General features: G+C 36.9%; 2 protein-coding genes and 32 non-coding genes across 34 annotated transcripts in view; 17 read left to right on the top strand and 17 right to left on the bottom strand.

Moving 5' to 3' along the window:
• The window catches only part of NUP88 (nucleoporin 88), a 153,038-nt gene that overhangs the window by 106,249 nt on the left and 34,122 nt on the right, over positions 1–12,667 (top strand). The window lies entirely within an intron of this gene.
• Positions 1–12,667, bottom strand: part of COX4I1 (cytochrome c oxidase subunit 4I1) — a 293,476-nt gene that overhangs the window by 272,121 nt on the left and 8,688 nt on the right. The gene's annotated exons all lie outside the window — the stretch shown is intronic.
• TRNAT-AGU (transfer RNA threonine (anticodon AGU)) lies at positions 354–426 on the bottom strand. Its single transcript has one exon. It is a non-coding gene; the product is annotated as a tRNA-Thr (tRNA).
• TRNAS-GCU (transfer RNA serine (anticodon GCU)) lies at positions 568–649 on the top strand. The gene has a single exon. It is a non-coding gene; the product is annotated as a tRNA-Ser (tRNA).
• TRNAT-AGU (transfer RNA threonine (anticodon AGU)) lies at positions 1,161–1,233 on the bottom strand. Its single transcript has one exon. It is a non-coding gene; the product is annotated as a tRNA-Thr (tRNA).
• Positions 1,362–1,443, top strand: TRNAS-GCU (transfer RNA serine (anticodon GCU)). Its single transcript has one exon. It is a non-coding gene; the product is annotated as a tRNA-Ser (tRNA).
• On the bottom strand, positions 1,956–2,028 carry TRNAT-AGU (transfer RNA threonine (anticodon AGU)). Its single transcript has one exon. It is a non-coding gene; the product is annotated as a tRNA-Thr (tRNA).
• On the top strand, positions 2,170–2,251 carry TRNAS-GCU (transfer RNA serine (anticodon GCU)). Its single transcript has one exon. It is a non-coding gene; the product is annotated as a tRNA-Ser (tRNA).
• TRNAT-AGU (transfer RNA threonine (anticodon AGU)) lies at positions 2,763–2,835 on the bottom strand. The gene has a single exon. It is a non-coding gene; the product is annotated as a tRNA-Thr (tRNA).
• TRNAS-GCU (transfer RNA serine (anticodon GCU)) lies at positions 2,964–3,045 on the top strand. Its single transcript has one exon. It is a non-coding gene; the product is annotated as a tRNA-Ser (tRNA).
• On the bottom strand, positions 3,557–3,629 carry TRNAT-CGU (transfer RNA threonine (anticodon CGU)). Its single transcript has one exon. It is a non-coding gene; the product is annotated as a tRNA-Thr (tRNA).
• Positions 3,758–3,839, top strand: TRNAS-GCU (transfer RNA serine (anticodon GCU)). Its single transcript has one exon. It is a non-coding gene; the product is annotated as a tRNA-Ser (tRNA).
• On the bottom strand, positions 4,352–4,424 carry TRNAT-AGU (transfer RNA threonine (anticodon AGU)). The gene has a single exon. It is a non-coding gene; the product is annotated as a tRNA-Thr (tRNA).
• Positions 4,566–4,647, top strand: TRNAS-GCU (transfer RNA serine (anticodon GCU)). The gene has a single exon. It is a non-coding gene; the product is annotated as a tRNA-Ser (tRNA).
• On the bottom strand, positions 5,161–5,233 carry TRNAT-AGU (transfer RNA threonine (anticodon AGU)). The gene has a single exon. It is a non-coding gene; the product is annotated as a tRNA-Thr (tRNA).
• TRNAS-GCU (transfer RNA serine (anticodon GCU)) lies at positions 5,362–5,443 on the top strand. The gene has a single exon. It is a non-coding gene; the product is annotated as a tRNA-Ser (tRNA).
• TRNAT-AGU (transfer RNA threonine (anticodon AGU)) lies at positions 5,957–6,029 on the bottom strand. The gene has a single exon. It is a non-coding gene; the product is annotated as a tRNA-Thr (tRNA).
• Positions 6,158–6,239, top strand: TRNAS-GCU (transfer RNA serine (anticodon GCU)). Its single transcript has one exon. It is a non-coding gene; the product is annotated as a tRNA-Ser (tRNA).
• TRNAT-AGU (transfer RNA threonine (anticodon AGU)) lies at positions 6,753–6,825 on the bottom strand. Its single transcript has one exon. It is a non-coding gene; the product is annotated as a tRNA-Thr (tRNA).
• On the top strand, positions 6,954–7,035 carry TRNAS-GCU (transfer RNA serine (anticodon GCU)). Its single transcript has one exon. It is a non-coding gene; the product is annotated as a tRNA-Ser (tRNA).
• TRNAT-AGU (transfer RNA threonine (anticodon AGU)) lies at positions 7,549–7,621 on the bottom strand. Its single transcript has one exon. It is a non-coding gene; the product is annotated as a tRNA-Thr (tRNA).
• TRNAS-GCU (transfer RNA serine (anticodon GCU)) lies at positions 7,750–7,831 on the top strand. Its single transcript has one exon. It is a non-coding gene; the product is annotated as a tRNA-Ser (tRNA).
• Positions 8,345–8,417, bottom strand: TRNAT-AGU (transfer RNA threonine (anticodon AGU)). Its single transcript has one exon. It is a non-coding gene; the product is annotated as a tRNA-Thr (tRNA).
• TRNAS-GCU (transfer RNA serine (anticodon GCU)) lies at positions 8,546–8,627 on the top strand. Its single transcript has one exon. It is a non-coding gene; the product is annotated as a tRNA-Ser (tRNA).
• On the bottom strand, positions 9,141–9,213 carry TRNAT-AGU (transfer RNA threonine (anticodon AGU)). The gene has a single exon. It is a non-coding gene; the product is annotated as a tRNA-Thr (tRNA).
• On the top strand, positions 9,342–9,423 carry TRNAS-GCU (transfer RNA serine (anticodon GCU)). The gene has a single exon. It is a non-coding gene; the product is annotated as a tRNA-Ser (tRNA).
• Positions 9,937–10,009, bottom strand: TRNAT-AGU (transfer RNA threonine (anticodon AGU)). The gene has a single exon. It is a non-coding gene; the product is annotated as a tRNA-Thr (tRNA).
• On the top strand, positions 10,138–10,219 carry TRNAS-GCU (transfer RNA serine (anticodon GCU)). Its single transcript has one exon. It is a non-coding gene; the product is annotated as a tRNA-Ser (tRNA).
• Positions 10,733–10,805, bottom strand: TRNAT-AGU (transfer RNA threonine (anticodon AGU)). Its single transcript has one exon. It is a non-coding gene; the product is annotated as a tRNA-Thr (tRNA).
• Positions 10,934–11,015, top strand: TRNAS-GCU (transfer RNA serine (anticodon GCU)). The gene has a single exon. It is a non-coding gene; the product is annotated as a tRNA-Ser (tRNA).
• TRNAT-AGU (transfer RNA threonine (anticodon AGU)) lies at positions 11,529–11,601 on the bottom strand. The gene has a single exon. It is a non-coding gene; the product is annotated as a tRNA-Thr (tRNA).
• TRNAS-GCU (transfer RNA serine (anticodon GCU)) lies at positions 11,730–11,811 on the top strand. Its single transcript has one exon. It is a non-coding gene; the product is annotated as a tRNA-Ser (tRNA).
• Positions 12,325–12,397, bottom strand: TRNAT-AGU (transfer RNA threonine (anticodon AGU)). Its single transcript has one exon. It is a non-coding gene; the product is annotated as a tRNA-Thr (tRNA).
• On the top strand, positions 12,526–12,607 carry TRNAS-GCU (transfer RNA serine (anticodon GCU)). The gene has a single exon. It is a non-coding gene; the product is annotated as a tRNA-Ser (tRNA).

Below are 12,667 nucleotides of genomic sequence, written 5' to 3'. Positions count from 1 at the left end.
AAGGTGAAAAACTATAAATCCATCGTTCTCCACATGAATAGTTGCAATCACCTTGTTTACTTCACAAGTATAAATATGGATATTGCATCTGAATTGGAAAATCTCAAAATAGGTCGCATTGGGAAATGAATACATTTATGTTACCAAACAAAACAAATACATACATGATCAATTTCTAGAAATAAATAGCGCACAGGATTTGAACTTGGCACCCATAGGGGCATTTAATGTTGTGATGGAAAAACAAGTCTCCTTAACTTTTCTATAGAAGTCAAACTCAATTACCAGATAGTTACTTGGATTATTAACCCGTGATGCACTCACGCAGAATCAAAGCATAAAATCTCTAAATGAGGCACCACTGGCATTTAAACCCAGGATCTCCTGTTTACTGGACAGGCGCTTTACCAACTAAGCCATGGCACCATATTCCTGCATGTTATTTCTCAGGTTTCCAATCCTACTGGCGAATTCATAGAAACTCCGAAAAAATGTTGATGCTATAAAGAAATGTGATGCGTAGAACGAATATATTTTTAAGATGAGTTATGAATCATGGCAACATGTGAAAAGGTGGCCGCGTGGTTCAGGCGATGGACTGCTAATCCATTGTGCTCTGCACGCATGGGTTCGAATCCCATCCTTGTCGATTTGCTCTTCTTTGAGTAAAATATAGAGAAGCCATTTTTATGTCACTGATCGGCGATTATCAAACAAATTTAGCAGCTATACGAAATGTGATGATGAGAAATAATACCGCATTAAGTTTGGTCATACGTTTAAATCAGAAGTGATTTGGCTGAATCCTCAAGGTGAAAAACTATAAATCCATCGTTCTCCACGTGAATAGTTGCAATCACCTTGTTTACTTCACAAGTATAAATATGGATATTGCATCTGAATTGGAAAATCTCAAAATAGGTCGCATTGGGAAATGAATACATTTATGTTACCAAACAAAGCAAATACATACATATTATACATTTCTAAAAATAAAGCACAGGATTTTAACTTGACACCCATAGGGGCATTTAATGTTGTGATGGATAAACAAGTATCCTTAACTTTTCTATAGAAGTCAAACTCAATTACCAGATAGTTACTTGGATTATTAACCCGTGATGCACTCATGCAGAATCATTGCATAAAATATCTCAATGAGGCACCACTGGGATTTGAACCCAGGATCTCCTGTTTACTAGACAGGCGCTTTACCAACTAAGCCATGGCGCCATATTCCTGTACGTTATTTCTCAAGTTTCCAATCCTACTGGCAAATTCCTAGAAACTCCGATAAAAATGTTGATGCATTAAAAGAATACATTTATTTTTGACATTAGTTGTAAATCATGGCAACATGTGATAAGGTGGCCGAGTGGTTAAGGCGCTGGACTGCTAATCCATTGTACTCTGCCCTCATGGGTTCGAATCCCATCCTTGTCGATTTGCTCTTTCTTGAGTAAAATCTAGAGAAGCCATTTTTATGTCACTGATCGGCGATTATCAAACAAATTTAGCAGCTTTAAGAAATGTGATGATGAGAAATAATACCGCATTAAGTGTGTCATACGTTTAAATCAGAAGTGATTTGGCTGAATCCTCAAGCTGAAAAACTATAAATCCATCGTTCTCCACGTGAATAGTTGCAATCACCTTGTTTACTTCACAAGTATAAATATGGATATTGCATCTGAATTGGAAAATCTCAAAATAGGTCGCATTGGGAAATGAATACATTTATGTTACCAAACAAAACAAATACATACATGATCAATTTCTAGAAATAAATAGCGCACAGGATTTGAACTTGGCACCCATAGGGGCATTTAATGTTGTGATGGAAAAACAAGTCTCCTTAACTTTTCTATAGAAGTCAAACTCAATTACCAGATAGTTACTTGGATTATTAACCCGTGATGCACTCACGCAGAATCAAAGCATAAAATCTCTAAATGAGGCACCACTGGCATTTAAACCCAGGATCTCCTGTTTACTGGACAGGCGCTTTACCAACTAAGCCATGGCACCATATTCCTGCATGTTATTTCTCAGGTTTCCAATCCTACTGGCGAATTCATAGAAACTCCGAAAAAATGTTGATGCTATAAAGAAATGTGATGCGTAGAACGAATATATTTTTAAGATGAGTTATGAATCATGGCAACATGTGAAAAGGTGGCCGCGTGGTTCAGGCGATGGACTGCTAATCCATTGTGCTCTGCACGCATGGGTTCGAATCCCATCCTTGTCGATTTGCTCTTCTTTGAGTAAAATATAGAGAAGCCATTTTTATGTCACTGATCGGCGATTATCAAACAAATTTAGCAGCTTTAAGAAATGTGATGATGAGAAATAATACCGCATTAAGTTTGGTCATACGTTTAAATCAGAAGTGATTTGGCTGAATCCTCAAGGTGAAAAACTATAAATCCATCGTTCTCCACGTGAATAGTTGCAATCACCTTGTTTACTTCACAAGTATAAATATGGATATTGCATCTGAATTGGAAAATCTCAAAATAGGTCGCATTGGGAAATGAATACATTTATGTTACCAAACAAAGCAAATACATACATATTATACATTTCTAAAAATAAAGCACAGGATTTTAACTTGGCACCCATAGGGGCATTTAATGTTGTGATGGATAAACAAGTATCCTTAACTTTTCTATAGAAGTCAAACTCAATTACCAGATAGTTACTTGGATTATTAACCCGTGATGCACTCATGCAGAATCATTGCATAAAATATCTCAATGAGGCACCACTGGGATTTGAACCCAGGATCTCCTGTTTACTAGACACGCGCTTTACCAACTAAGCCATGGCGCCATATTCCTGTACGTTATTTCTCAAGTTTCCAATCCTACTGGCAAATTCCTAGAAACTCCGATAAAAATGTTGATGCATTTGAAGAATACATTTATTTTTGACATTAGTTATAAATCATGGCAACATGTGATAAGGTGGCCGAGTGGTTAAGGCGCTGGACTGCTAATCCATTGTGCTCTGCACGCATGGGTTCGAATCCCATCCTTGTCGATTTGCTCTTCTTTGAGTAAAATATAGAGAAGCCATTTTTATGTCACTGATCGGCGATTATCAAACAAATTTAGCAGCTATACGAAATGTGATGATGAGAAATAATACCGCATTAAGTTTGGTCATACGTTTAAATCAGAAGTGATTTGGCTGAATCCTCAAGGTGAAAAACTATAAATCCATCGTTCTCCACGTGAATAGTTGCAATCACCTTGTTTACTTCACAAGTATAAATATGGATATTGCATCTGAATTGGAAAATCTCAAAATAGGTCGCATTGGGAAATGAATACATTTATGTTACCAAACAAAGCAAATACATACATATTATAAATTTCTAAAAATAAAGCACAGGATTTTAACTTGGCACCCATAGGGGCATTTAATGTTGTGATGGATAAACAAGTATCCTTAACTTTTCTATAGAAGTCAAACTCAATTACCAGATAGTTACTTGGATTATTAACCCGTGATGCACTCATGCAGAATCATTGCATAAAATATCTCAATGAGGCACCACTGGGATTTGAACCCAGGATCTCCTGTTTACGAGACAGGCGCTTTACCAACTAAGCCATGGCGCCATATTCCTGTACGTTATTTCTCAAGTTTCCAATCCTACTGGCAAATTCCTAGAAACTCCGATAAAAATGTTGATGCATTAAAAGAATACATTTATTTTTTGCATTAGTTGTAAATCATGGCAACATGTGATAAGGTGGCCGAGTGGTTAAGGCGCTGGACTGCTAATCCATTGTACTCTGCCCTCATGGGTTCGAATCCCATCCTTGTCGATTTGCTCTTTTTTGAGTAAAATCTAGAGAAGCCATTTTTATGTCACTGATCGGCGATTATCAAACAAATTTAGCAGCTTTAAGAAATGTGATGATGAGAAATAATACCGCATTAAGTGTGTCATACGTTTAAATCAGAAGTGATTTGGCTGAATCGTCAAGCTGAAAAACTATAAATCCATCGTTCTCCACGTGAATAGTTGCAATCACCTTGTTTACTTCACAAGTATAAATATGGATATTGCATCTGAATTGGAAAATCTCAAAATAGGTCGCATTGGGAAATGAATACATTTATGTTACCAAACAAAACAAATACATACATGATCAATTTCTAGAAATAAATAGCGCACAGGATTTGAACTTGGCACCCATAGGGGCATTTAATGTTGTGATGGAAAAACAAGTCTCCTTAACTTTTCTATAGAAGTCAAACTCAATTACCAGATAGTTACTTGGATTATTAACCCGTGATGCACTCACGCAGAATCAAAGCATAAAATCTCTAAATGAGGCACCACTGGCATTTAAACCCAGGATCTCCTGTTTACTGGACAGGCGCTTTACCAACTAAGCCATGGCACCATATTCCTGCATGTTATTTCTCAGGTTTCCAATCCTACTGGCGAATTCATAGAAACTCCGAAAAAATGTTGATGCTATAAAGAAATGTGATGCGTAGAACGAATATATTTTTAAGATGAGTTATGAATCATGGCAACATGTGAAAAGGTGGCCGCGTGGTTCAGGCGATGGACTGCTAATCCATTGTGCTCTGCACGCATGGGTTCGAATCCCATCCTTGTCGATTTGCTCTTCTTTGAGTAAAATATAGAGAAGCCATTTTTATGTCACTGATCGGCGATTATCAAACAAATTTAGCAGCTTTAAGAAATGTGATGATGAGAAATAATACCGCATTAAGTTTGGTCATACGTTTAAATCAGAAGTGATTTGGCTGAATCCTCAAGGTGAAAAACTATAAATCCATCGTTCTCCACGTGAATAGTTGCAATCACCTTGTTTACTTCACAAGTATAAATATGGATATTGCATCTGAATTGGAAAATCTCAAAATAGGTCGCATTGGGAAATGAATACATTTATGTTACCAAACAAAACAAATACATACATGATCAATTTCTAGAAATAAATAGCGCACAGGATTTGAACTTGGCACCCATAGGGGCATTTAATGTTGTGATGGAAAAACAAGTCTCCTTAACTTTTCTATAGAAGTCAAACTCAATTACCAGATAGTTACTTGGATTATTAACCCGTGATGCACTCATGCAGAATCATTGCATAAAATATCTCAATGAGGCACCACTGGGATTTGAACCCAGGATCTCCTGTTTACTAGACAGGCGCTTTACCAACTAAGCCATGGCGCCATATTGCTGTACGTTATTTCTCAAGTTTCCAATCCTACTGGCAAATTCCTACAAACTCCGATAAAAATGTTGATGCATTTGAAGAATACATTTATTTTTGACATTAGTTATAAATCATGGCAACATGTGATAAGGTGGCCGAGTGGTTAAGGCGATGGACTGCTAATCCATTGTGCTCTGCACGCATGGGTTCGAATCCCATCCTTGTCGATTTGCTCTTCTTTGAGTAAAATCTAGAGAAGCCATTTTTATGTCACTGATCGGCGATTATCAAACAAATTTAGCAGCTATACGAAATGTGATGATGAGAATTAATACCGCATTAAGTGTGGTCATACGTTTAAATCAGAAGTTATTTGGCTGAATCCTCAAGGTGAAAAACTATAAATCCATCGTTCTCCACATGAATAGTTGCAATCACCTTGTTTACTTCACAAGTATAAACATGGATATTGCATCTGAATTGGAAAATCTCAAAATAGGTCGCATTGGGAAATGAATACATTTATGTTACCAAACAAAACAAATACATACATGATCAATTTCTAGAAATAAATAGCGCACAGGATTTGAACTTGGCACCCATAGGGGCATTTAATGTTGTGATGGAAAAACAAGTCTCCTTAACTTTTCTATAGAAGTCAAACTCAATTACCAGATAGTTACTTGGATTATTAACCCGTGATGCACTCATGCAGAATCATTGCATAAAATATCTCAATGAGGCACCACTGGGATTTGAACCCAGGATCTCCTGTTTACTAGACAGGCGCTTTACCAACTAAGCCATGGCGCCATATTCCTGTACGTTATTTCTCAAGTTTCCAATCCTACTGGAAAATTCCTAGAAACTCCGATAAAAATGTTGATGCATTTAAAGAATACATTTATTTTTGACATTAGTTGTAAATCACGGCAACATGTGATAAGGTGGCCGAGTGGTTAAGGCGATGGACTGCTAATCCATTGTGCTCTGCACGCATGGGTTCGAATCCCATCCTTGTCGATTTGCTCTTTTTTGAGTAAAATCTAGAGAAGCCATTTTTATGTCACTGATCGGCGATTATCAAACAAATTTAGCAGCTATACGAAATGTGATGATGAGAATTAATACCGCATTAAGTGTGGTCATACGTTTAAATCAGAAGTTATTTGGCTGAATCCTCAAGGTGAAAAACTATAAATCCATCGTTCTCCACATGAATAGTTGCAATCACCTTGTTTACTTCACAAGTATAAACATGGATATTGCATCTGAATTGGAAAATCTCAAAATAGGTCGCATTGGGAAATGAATACATTTATGTTACCAAACAAAACAAATACATACATGATCAATTTCTAGAAATAAATAGCGCACAGGATTTGAACTTGGCACCCATAGGGGCATTTAATGTTGTGATGGAAAAACAAGTCTCCTTAACTTTTCTATAGAAGTCAAACTCAATTACCAGATAGTTACTTGGATTATTAACCCGTGATGCACTCATGCAGAATCATTGCATAAAATATCTCAATGAGGCACCACTGGGATTTGAACCCAGAATCTCCTGTTTACTAGACAGGCGCTTTACCAACTAAGCCATGGCGCCATATTCCTGTACGTTATTTCTCAAGTTTCCAATCCTACTGGCAAATTCCTAGAAACTCCGATAAAAATGTTGATGCATTTAAAGAATACATTTATTTTTGACATTAGTTATAAATCATGGCAACATGTGATAAGGTGGCCGAGTGGTTAAGGCGATGGACTGCTAATCCATTGTGCTCTGCACGCATGGGTTCGAATCCCATCCTTGTCGATTTGCTCTTCTTTGAGTAAAATCTAGAGAAGCCATTTTTATGTCACTGATCGGCGATTATCAAACAAATTTAGCAGCTATACGAAATGTGATGATGAGAATTAATACCGCATTAAGTGTGGTCATACGTTTAAATCAGAAGTTATTTGGCTGAATCCTCAAGGTGAAAAACTATAAATCCATCGTTCTCCACATGAATAGTTGCAATCACCTTGTTTACTTCACAAGTATAAACATGGATATTGCATCTGAATTGGAAAATCTCAAAATAGGTCGCATTGGGAAATGAATACATTTATGTTACCAAACAAAACAAATACATACATGATCAATTTCTAGAAATAAATAGCGCACAGGATTTGAACTTGGCACCCATAGGGGCATTTAATGTTGTGATGGAAAAACAAGTCTCCTTAACTTTTCTATAGAAGTCAAACTCAATTACCAGATAGTTACTTGGATTATTAACCCGTGATGCACTCATGCAGAATCATTGCATAAAATATCTCAATGAGGCACCACTGGGATTTGAACCCAGGATCTCCTGTTTACTAGACAGGCGCTTTACCAACTAAGCCATGGCGCCATATTCCTGTACGTTATTTCTCAAGTTTCCAATCCTACTGGAAAATTCCTAGAAACTCCGATAAAAATGTTGATGCATTTAAAGAATACATTTATTTTTGACATTAGTTGTAAATCACGGCAACATGTGATAAGGTGGCCGAGTGGTTAAGGCGATGGACTGCTAATCCATTGTGCTCTGCACGCATGGGTTCGAATCCCATCCTTGTCGATTTGCTCTTTTTTGAGTAAAATCTAGAGAAGCCATTTTTATGTCACTGATCGGCGATTATCAAACAAATTTAGCAGCTATACGAAATGTGATGATGAGAATTAATACCGCATTAAGTGTGGTCATACGTTTAAATCAGAAGTTATTTGGCTGAATCCTCAAGGTGAAAAACTATAAATCCATCGTTCTCCACATGAATAGTTGCAATCACCTTGTTTACTTCACAAGTATAAACATGGATATTGCATCTGAATTGGAAAATCTCAAAATAGGTCGCATTGGGAAATGAATACATTTATGTTACCAAACAAAACAAATACATACATGATCAATTTCTAGAAATAAATAGCGCACAGGATTTGAACTTGGCACCCATAGGGGCATTTAATGTTGTGATGGAAAAACAAGTCTCCTTAACTTTTCTATAGAAGTCAAACTCAATTACCAGATAGTTACTTGGATTATTAACCCGTGATGCACTCATGCAGAATCATTGCATAAAATATCTCAATGAGGCACCACTGGGATTTGAACCCAGAATCTCCTGTTTACTAGACAGGCGCTTTACCAACTAAGCCATGGCGCCATATTCCTGTACGTTATTTCTCAAGTTTCCAATCCTACTGGCAAATTCCTAGAAACTCCGATAAAAATGTTGATGCATTTAAAGAATACATTTATTTTTGACATTAGTTATAAATCATGGCAACATGTGATAAGGTGGCCGAGTGGTTAAGGCGATGGACTGCTAATCCATTGTGCTCTGCACGCATGGGTTCGAATCCCATCCTTGTCGATTTGCTCTTCTTTGAGTAAAATCTAGAGAAGCCATTTTTATGTCACTGATCGGCGATTATCAAACAAATTTAGCAGCTATACGAAATGTGATGATGAGAATTAATACCGCATTAAGTGTGGTCATACGTTTAAATCAGAAGTTATTTGGCTGAATCCTCAAGGTGAAAAACTATAAATCCATCGTTCTCCACATGAATAGTTGCAATCACCTTGTTTACTTCACAAGTATAAACATGGATATTGCATCTGAATTGGAAAATCTCAAAATAGGTCGCATTGGGAAATGAATACATTTATGTTACCAAACAAAACAAATACATACATGATCAATTTCTAGAAATAAATAGCGCACAGGATTTGAACTTGGCACCCATAGGGGCATTTAATGTTGTGATGGAAAAACAAGTCTCCTTAACTTTTCTATAGAAGTCAAACTCAATTACCAGATAGTTACTTGGATTATTAACCCGTGATGCACTCATGCAGAATCATTGCATAAAATATCTCAATGAGGCACCACTGGGATTTGAACCCAGGATCTCCTGTTTACTAGACAGGCGCTTTACCAACTAAGCCATGGCGCCATATTCCTGTACGTTATTTCTCAAGTTTCCAATCCTACTGGAAAATTCCTAGAAACTCCGATAAAAATGTTGATGCATTTAAAGAATACATTTATTTTTGACATTAGTTGTAAATCACGGCAACATGTGATAAGGTGGCCGAGTGGTTAAGGCGATGGACTGCTAATCCATTGTGCTCTGCACGCATGGGTTCGAATCCCATCCTTGTCGATTTGCTCTTTTTTGAGTAAAATCTAGAGAAGCCATTTTTATGTCACTGATCGGCGATTATCAAACAAATTTAGCAGCTATACGAAATGTGATGATGAGAATTAATACCGCATTAAGTGTGGTCATACGTTTAAATCAGAAGTTATTTGGCTGAATCCTCAAGGTGAAAAACTATAAATCCATCGTTCTCCACATGAATAGTTGCAATCACCTTGTTTACTTCACAAGTATAAACATGGATATTGCATCTGAATTGGAAAATCTCAAAATAGGTCGCATTGGGAAATGAATACATTTATGTTACCAAACAAAACAAATACATACATGATCAATTTCTAGAAATAAATAGCGCACAGGATTTGAACTTGGCACCCATAGGGGCATTTAATGTTGTGATGGAAAAACAAGTCTCCTTAACTTTTCTATAGAAGTCAAACTCAATTACCAGATAGTTACTTGGATTATTAACCCGTGATGCACTCATGCAGAATCATTGCATAAAATATCTCAATGAGGCACCACTGGGATTTGAACCCAGAATCTCCTGTTTACTAGACAGGCGCTTTACCAACTAAGCCATGGCGCCATATTCCTGTACGTTATTTCTCAAGTTTCCAATCCTACTGGCAAATTCCTAGAAACTCCGATAAAAATGTTGATGCATTTAAAGAATACATTTATTTTTGACATTAGTTGTAAATCACGGCAACATGTGATAAGGTGGCCGAGTGGTTAAGGCGATGGACTGCTAATCCACTGTGCTCTGCACGCATGGGTTCGAATCCCATCCTTGTCGATTTGCTCTTTTTTGAGTAAAATCTAGAGAAGCCATTTTTATGTCACTGATCGGCGATTATCAAACAAATTTAGCAGCTATACGAAATGTGATGATGAGAAATAATACCGCATTAAGTTTGGTCATACGTTTAAATCAGAAGTTATTTGGCTGAATCCTGAAGGTGAAAAACTATAAATCCATCGTTCTCCACATGAATAGTTGCAATCACCTTGTTTACTTCACAAGTATAAACATGGATATTGCATCTGAATTGGAAAATCTCAAAATAGGTCGCATTGGGAAATGAATACATTTATGTTACGAAACAAAACAAATACATACATGATCAATTTTTTGAAATAAATAGCGCACAGGATTTGAACTTGGCACCCATAGGGGCATTTAATGTTGTGATGGAAAAACAAGTCTCCTTAACTTTTCTATAGAAGTCAAACTCAATTACCAGATAGTTACTTGGATTATTAACCCGTGATGCACTCATGCAGAATAATTGCATAAAATATCTCAATGAGGCACCACTGGGATTTGAACCCAGGATCTCCTGTTTACTAGACAGGCGCTTTACCAACTAAGCCATGGCGCCATATTCCTGTACGTTATTTCTCAAGTTTCCAATCCTACTGGAAAATTCCTAGAAACTCCGATAAAAATGTTGATGCATTTAAAGAATACATTTATTTTTGACATTAGTTGTAAATCACGGCAACATGTGATAAGGTGGCCGAGTGGTTAAGGCGATGGACTGCTAATCCATTGTGCTCTGCACGCATGGGTTCGAATCCCATCCTTGTCGATTTGCTCTTTTTTGAGTAAAATCTAGAGAAGCCATTTTTATGTCACTGATCGGCGATTATCAAACAAATTTAGCAGCTATACGAAATGTGATGATGAGAATTAATACCGCATTAAGTGTGGTCATACGTTTAAATCAGAAGTTATTTGGCTGAATCCTCAAGGTGAAAAACTATAAATCCATCGTTCTCCACATGAATAGTTGCAATCACCTTGTTTACTTCACAAGTATAAACATGGATATTGCATCTGAATTGGAAAATCTCAAAATAGGTCGCATTGGGAAATGAATACATTTATGTTACCAAACAAAACAAATACATACATGATCAATTTCTAGAAATAAATAGCGCACAGGATTTGAACTTGGCACCCATAGGGGCATTTAATGTTGTGATGGAAAAACAAGTCTCCTTAAGTTTTCTATAGAAGTCAAACTCAATTACCAGATAGTTACTTGGATTATTAACCCGTGATGCACTCATGCAGAATCATTGCATAAAATATCTCAATGAGGCACCACTGGGATTTGAACCCGGAATCTCCTGTTTACTAGACAGGCGCTTTACCAACTAAGCCATGGCGCCATATTCCTGTACGTTATTTCTCAAGTTTCCAATCCTACTGGCAAATTCCTAGAAACTCCGATAAAAATGTTGATGCATTTAAAGAATACATTTATTTTTGACATTAGTTGTAAATCACGGCAACATGTGATAAGGTGGCCGAGTGGTTAAGGCGATGGACTGCTAATCCACTGTGCTCTGCACGCATGGGTTCGAATCCCATCCTTGTCGATTTGCTCTTTTTTGAGTAAAATCTAGAGAAGCCATTTTTATGTCACTGATCGGCGATTATCAAACAAATTTAGCAGCTATACGAAATGTGATGATGAGAAATAATACCGCATTAAGTTTGGTCATACGTTTAAATCAGAAGTTATTTGGCTGAATCCTGAAGGTGAAAAACTATAAATCCATCGTTCTCCACATGAATAGTTGCAATCACCTTGTTTACTTCACAAGTATAAACATGGATATTGCATCTGAATTGGAAAATCTCAAAATAGGTCGCATTGGGAAATGAATACATTTATGTTACGAAACAAAACAAATACATACATGATCAATTTTTTGAAATAAATAGCGCACAGGATTTGAACTTGGCACCCATAGGGGCATTTAATGTTGTGATGGAAAAACAAGTCTCCTTAACTTTTCTATAGAAGTCAAACTCAATTACCAGATAGTTACTTGGATTATTAACCCGTGATGCACTCATGCAGAATCATTGCATAAAATATCTCAATGAGGCACCACTGGGATTTGAACCCAGGATCTCCTGTTTACTAGACAGGCGCTTTACCAACTAAGCCATGGCGCCATATTCCTGTACGTTATTTCTCAAGTTTCCAATCCTACTGGCAAATTCCTAGAAACTCCGATAAAAATGTTGATGCATTTGAAGAATACATTTATTTTTGACATTAGTTATAAATCATGGCAACATGTGATAAGGTGGCCGAGTGGTTAAGGCGATGGACTGCTAATCCTTTGTGCTCTGCACGCATGGGTTCGAATCCCATCCTTGTCGATTTGCTCTTCTTTGAGTAAAATCTAGAGAAGCCATTTTTATGTCACTGATCGGCGATTA

The sequence above is a fragment of the Petromyzon marinus genome, chromosome 54 (genome assembly GCF_048934315.1).
Source record: "Petromyzon marinus isolate PM22_M1 ecotype Great Lakes invasive population chromosome 54, UKy_Petmar_22M1.pri1.0, whole genome shotgun sequence".
In the NCBI taxonomy this organism is placed as follows: Eukaryota; Metazoa; Chordata; class Hyperoartia; order Petromyzontiformes; family Petromyzontidae; genus Petromyzon; species Petromyzon marinus.
The sequence above is the reverse complement of the archived record's forward strand: the minus strand, read 5'-3'. Positions and strand labels throughout refer to the sequence as shown.